The sequence below is a fragment of the Cervus elaphus genome, chromosome 5 (genome assembly GCF_910594005.1).
Source record: "Cervus elaphus chromosome 5, mCerEla1.1, whole genome shotgun sequence".
Classification (NCBI taxonomy): Eukaryota; Metazoa; Chordata; class Mammalia; order Artiodactyla; family Cervidae; genus Cervus; species Cervus elaphus.
This window is the reverse complement of record NC_057819.1, coordinates 30475474-30481848: the sequence shown is the minus strand read 5'-3', so window position 1 is coordinate 30481848 and position 6375 is coordinate 30475474.

The window sequence follows — 6375 nt, the reverse complement described above, 5'->3', positions numbered from 1 at the left end:
TTTATTATCCTTCTTATAATTTTCCATTGGCAATGTGTTTCTGATTGCTGAATTGCCTCCCCTCAAAGCCCTGAGTCCTTTTTAATTTTAACTATAAAAACTTTAAGTTTCTGCTTCAATGGGGATCTTTCCAATAATCGTTTTCAAATTAAATCTGCTTTTTTTTAAAATGAGGATTCACTGGCCTGATTGAATACTGACAAAAATGAAGCATCCTTTTTGGATATGTTGTGTGATGGCCCATTTTTTCATGTAGTTATTTTTTCTCATGTAATTTTGAAAATTCCTGTTAGGCACAGGCCTGTGATTCAGTCCTGTTTGGTTTCAGGTGCCGTCATCCTGACAGAAATGTGCTGTGTAGGAGATTCTGTTTGGAGGTCTTCTTCTTTGTTGTCTGGAGTAGGTGCCTCCCTGTCTGTGGAGGAGAAACTCAGGTTCCCCATGTGTTCCTCCTCTTTGTGCCAACAGCTTTGCTTAGAGATCACCTTGGAATAACACAAAGAGGCCTCACTCATTCTGAGTAAGTTTCCACCAAAAGGCAGAGGGATTGAAAAGACTGAGAGCAAAGCTGTATTGATGCTAAAATGCTCCTATCCTTTGTTTACTTATTTGGTGGACAAATGCTAATGTGCTAGGCATTTCTCTGACTTACTATGAACATATTTAATATCTGTCACTGCAGTGTGAGACTTCCTACTTCCATTGAGCAAATGGTGGAATTGAGGCACAAAGCTGCAAAAAAAAAAAAAGAAAGGCAAAAAAAAAAAAGCCAGAGTACAAAATTAATGGTTGGTTAAACCCACATCTTTAACCAAAACACCTTTCTCCAGAACTTGATGCTAGCATCAAGTCTGTGCAGTTTCCACAGGAACACAGCCTTTCCCCCCGAACAACCGCATGTTCTCTGATAGCTGAGTTAAGATGATTTCTGGAATCAAACACAGATCTCTCCCTGCACATTTTCAAAGATCTGTTTCTTGATACTGAGTCCAACTCACCTTCCATCTGCTGCAATTTGCCTTCTTCTTTGGGGAGAAATCTCTGTTCTTTATTTTGAGTCTTTTCCTGCCATCTGGTCTCTACTGGGATGACCCATGACTTTTAAGTGTAATACCTCCCTGACAATAAGTAGAGACCAAAAATTATGGGATTGCTTGGGAATTGAAGTGGATACACCACTAGAATATTGCTAGGTGCTTTTGAAAATGTATTTCTTAGGTAGGAGAAGGTTTGCAGATGTTTTTGGAAGATCAAGCATGTTGGAGATCATTTAACACTGATGCAGTTAAGTGTTGGAATCTAATCTTTAATGTATTCAAATTCATTTACTCCACTGTTATTTCCAAGAATGTCAGTTCTACAGAGTTTGTTTTTATCTCTCTTGATACGCTTGATGCCAATCTGCTACCACATAAGATGTTCTACTCTCTTCTAGATGGATCCATTTAAATATATTTTATTTTCTCTTGTTTCTTATTTTATTCTAGAAATAAAAGAAAAAAGACTTTTCTCTCTCAGTAACAGAGTAAAAAGAGAGAATACTAAAAACCCAGGACAGGGTAGTTCACAGTGAGAGAAAAGAGGGTGTGAGGAAATATTGAAGGAATGAGAAGTAGGTTGAGTTCCTGGGCCTACAGAGAAACTTTCAAGTGGAAGGAATGCTCTGGTGCCAAGTACCAAGAGTTGCAAAACAATGATGAAATTTCAAAGCTCTTGGGATGCAAACAGAATTGCTTTAGAGACTTACCTGCACAATTAGAGCAGGGAGGAGTCAGAATGACCTTTTAGTTTTACTTTTCTATTATAAAGTCTCTGTTACCTTTCTTGTAAAATGTGTTTTATTAAACTGTAGACTCTAAGGAGTTTTATGTGGAGTAGTTGTAATTCTTCGAGAGAACATAAAGTGTCAAGCTGCCACATCAGGCTTACAGAAACCAGAGATTCTTAAACAGTCCTAAATCCTACTGATAATGCAAAAGATACTGGAAATCCCAAGGCACAGGCCCAAGACGGAGACACCTGAGGCTACAGTGGATGCTCTGTTTCAAATGTAACCTGTATGGTTGTAAGTGATACATGTAGAGATGAAAGATAACTTGGAGGGTATTCTGGTGGTTAATTTCACATGTCATGTGCACCACAACGGTACTCAGATGTTTGCTCAAACATTATTCTCGATTTATCTGTGAGGGTGTTCATGGATGAGATTAACATTTGAATCTATAGACTGAGGAAAGACGATCATCCTTCCTAACGTGGGGGGACCTTATCCAATCAGTCAAAGTTGTTGCTCAAATAGAACAAGTCTTTCTTACAAGTAACAGGGAACTCTTCCTGCCTGACTTCCTTGATCTGGGACATCAGTTTCTTTCTGTCTTGGATGACAGCTACACCCTTGGCTCTCTTGGTTCTCAGGCCTTTGGTCTGGAACTTCCTTGTCAGTTCAGGGTCTCTACCAACTGAAGACCTTGGAATTCTCAGCCTCCATAACTGCATGAGCCAGTTTCTTATAATAAATATATGGTCATTCTTAATTAAACATACACATATTTTTTTTTTGTTCACTTCTTCTTGAGAGAAAATTTTTTTTTCTTTTAACCCCAAAATGAAAGAAAAGAAAAAATAAAACAAATATACTTAATTTATATATAATTAATGTAATATATAAATTTATCAATGATATAATTTACACAATTTTATAAATTATACATTCTACATATATATTAATTTTATATGTAATATAGAATTTACATATAATTTATATATATACACATATGGCTTCATCCATTCTTTGGATTCTGTTTCTCCAGAGAACTCTAGCATATATATGAGTCATATATATATATATATATATAGCATATATATATATAGAGTCATATCAAAAATGGAAGATCTTTCCTTTCTACTCCATGTACTACACAGCTTATGTAAAATTTTCTAGTGAGCTATGTACACCCATAGATACATAAATTTGAAACTCCCTTACTGTGTATATCCTGCTAAAACTTTTTACTGATTCTGCATTCCCTGCATTATCTCTTTTACTAGTAAATTCTATTAGTGTTCACCAGGAGGCCTGCAGTGCATGTTCTATTTCAGAGTGTTTCTGGAAAAGGGGGAAATAGGTCTCAGGACCACAGGGCACCTTCCTCCTCTGCCTTTCATCACACATGGTGTGCCTTGCTGAACAATGGCATTCATATCCCAGAGGAGTCCCAGACACAGGGCAACCCTAAAGTCTCAAATTTAGGAAGAGTGACATGGCCTTTCCTACGTGAAAGGACAGTTCTATCTAATTCTTAAGACTCCACTTACATGCAGACTCTGATGAGAGAGACAAAAATATCATTTCTGTACCTGCGACCTTGCTTACAGAAAATAATGGTTCTCCATGTGGTTTCTAAAGCATGTGACATACAAGGAAAGGAGACCCCAGAAAGGGTCCTGAAGAGCTAGAGACACCAGAAGGCAGTGACCACCAAATGGGGTGTCTTTGCTTAGGGCAGTCCTAGAATTTTCAACCCACAGTTCAGGGCCATGAGAGCTGTGTGTACACACGAGTGGGAAGAGAAATGTGAAGTGCTTCAGCCTGGTCTCTAGGCTGTTGGTTCAGGAAAAGTAAACACCATCTGATGAGTCAGTGTAGTGTATCTTCCCTCCAACACAATATATATACACACACACAGTTTTCACCCTGCTCACATAAATAAGTGATTAGGCAGAAGTAATCCTCCCTCCAGGGTGGATAAGGAAAAAAGTTTTGCAGCTTCCTCCAACATGGTTTAATTATTCAGACTCTCACCAAATGTTTTACATCAGATCTCAAATCTCTTGGCATCACAAGAAACATAATCCTACATAACACATTGGGCAGCCTATTAATGGGCAAGAAATTTATGTCAAGAATTTTTCTTCTTTTCAAGGTGAGTAAATCTGTTATGATCCTCTGATTTCAGTTAATTACTTTCTAACTTCAAATTCATGTTTATATGGTGACAAAAACAGATGGTCTACTTTGAAGGGCTATGCAGTACCTTTAATGATGAGGATGTGTGCATTAAATGACAAAAAGAAAAATGTAGAAATACAAGATCTGGTAGAGAGCAAAATATTTTAAATGCTGCATCTTTTTCAAAACTTTGTCTCGTGTTTACAAAATATTGCTTGGAACAAAATAGTCTCTCCCTTATACAGTACCAATACACACAAATATATTGATGCTAAGGAGTTGACAAAGAGCTTTATTTTACGTGGTTTTTATACACCAGGATTTACATAAGTGGATAAATTCATGTGAAATTTACATTTTCAATGCTCCTTAAAACTAATCTTAGAAAACACCTATTTTTGGTAAAGACAGTCTTTCTCTTAGCAAGTCCAGCTAAATGTTTGTTCTTTTCCTGAAAGTAGAGAGAAAAATCTCAAGCTTTATAGACTTTCAACAAATGTTTTAATACCAATTTATATTCAGCAACACAAGACAGTGAGTTTCACTTATTTTAGGAACACCAGTCATTAGAACACAGACTTTGACAGAATATTTTGGTTGTTAGCTCAAAAATGTTATTTCTCTAGTCCTGGAGAATTTGCTTATTTTCTCTAATTCACTGTTTCCTAGTAACCAAATAGCTAACTCATATTTTTTTTTTTTTTTTTTCCCAGTGGGTTTTGTCATACATTGATATGAATCAGGTAACTCATATTTTTTATTGGAAAAATATATAAAAGCAATTACTCATTTCCATAGTGATTATAACAAATGCTAAAAATACTATCATTGTTTTCTAAAATTAAATGCAAATGAACAAGAACATATATGTTATTACATATGTGTGAAATTATTATATTTAAATATATAAAGAAGAATCTATATATTAAAGACATATATATCCTTTTGAGGAGCAAATAGTTCACTACCATCAACATATTAATTTTTTTCCCTTACTTTTCATTTTAAAAATACAGGTTTTCATATCAGGCGTCTTCACAAGGCTTTCATTTATTATTATTTAGCATTTGTACTTGGCAAATTATATCAATTAAATTTCAAAGTATTGCTCATAAACTTCACAAGGCAGCATGACTTCTGGTTCAGAAATTAGAAATCAGGTAACTCTGGAAAGAGTGGTTGACTGATCTCAAAATATAGCTGTTAAATACATGTGCAAATCATGTCTCAAATTTCAACTAAAGACTGTGATTCTTACCATGTCAAAACATCTGTACATGAGGTGTTTTTTTTTTTTCCGATAGAGGTATTCTAGAGAATAAGGAAAACAAGCAAATATGTCTTTTATAGTTTATCAATAATTCTGACATTATTTGTTATACTGCATATGTTTTATAGGAATTATTCATTAATAAACTCAAAATACTAAACCTACAAAACACACTAAAATTCTATCAACTGGAGATTTGATTAATTAATAAATCAAATAATTTGATTTATAATTAATAAAATCAAATAATCAAAGATCCATTAATAAATAGAATATGAACATAAGTAAATATTTTAAAGTTTTTTTTTTAATAATCAGGTTTTGTTTTGTTTTTTATTAACCTAGGCCATTGTTTTAGCATCATGAAACTATCTCACTATTGGAAATAATATTTGAGAGAAAGGACACTGGACATTTGCGTGATTCTGATATTAAGGTTTTTAAAAATATGAATTGAAAATTCTGAAATGCTAAAGGAACCTTTTTTTTAGCTAATGCCCAAAAGATATAAAGTTATTCATCTATAAAGTATTTTTAGAAATTCATTTTATATTGCTGGCAGAGTTTTAACTGGGGTGCTTTGAAGGATGATATAATAACTGGGTTAAGATCTGCATAAATGAAGATCCTAACTACTCCATATACTGCAGCTATGAGTGGGCAAATACGACAGGCTCACTAGAAGTCAAGCACCAGCAGTTATATTCCCTTTTAAGCTGTAGTTTCTTCAGTTCACCCTCAGCATTACTATCTATTAAGATTTAATAATAGATGCAACAAAATTGCCTAGAGGTCAGTGTATTGCCAATGCACTGAAGGTTTTAACACTTTGAATAAAAACAGAAGGGCAGAGGCTTCTCATGCTTTGGAGACTGGAGTCATTTAGCTTTATAGGATGTCAAAAAGCAAATGGCAGACCCATAAAGAATTTATGGGAATAAATTCTTTACATATTTACTGCTTCAATAGAAAAAAAAGAAGCCATTAAAAAGAGGATTTGCAGATTACACACTACTATATGTAAAATAGATAAACCCAAAAGGATCTACCAAATAACAGAGGGAATTTCAGTTTCTTTTAATAACTTATAATGGAAAATAATAAAAAAGAATATATATTCTTTTTTTTTTTTTTTTTTTTCAGTTTTTTTTTTTTT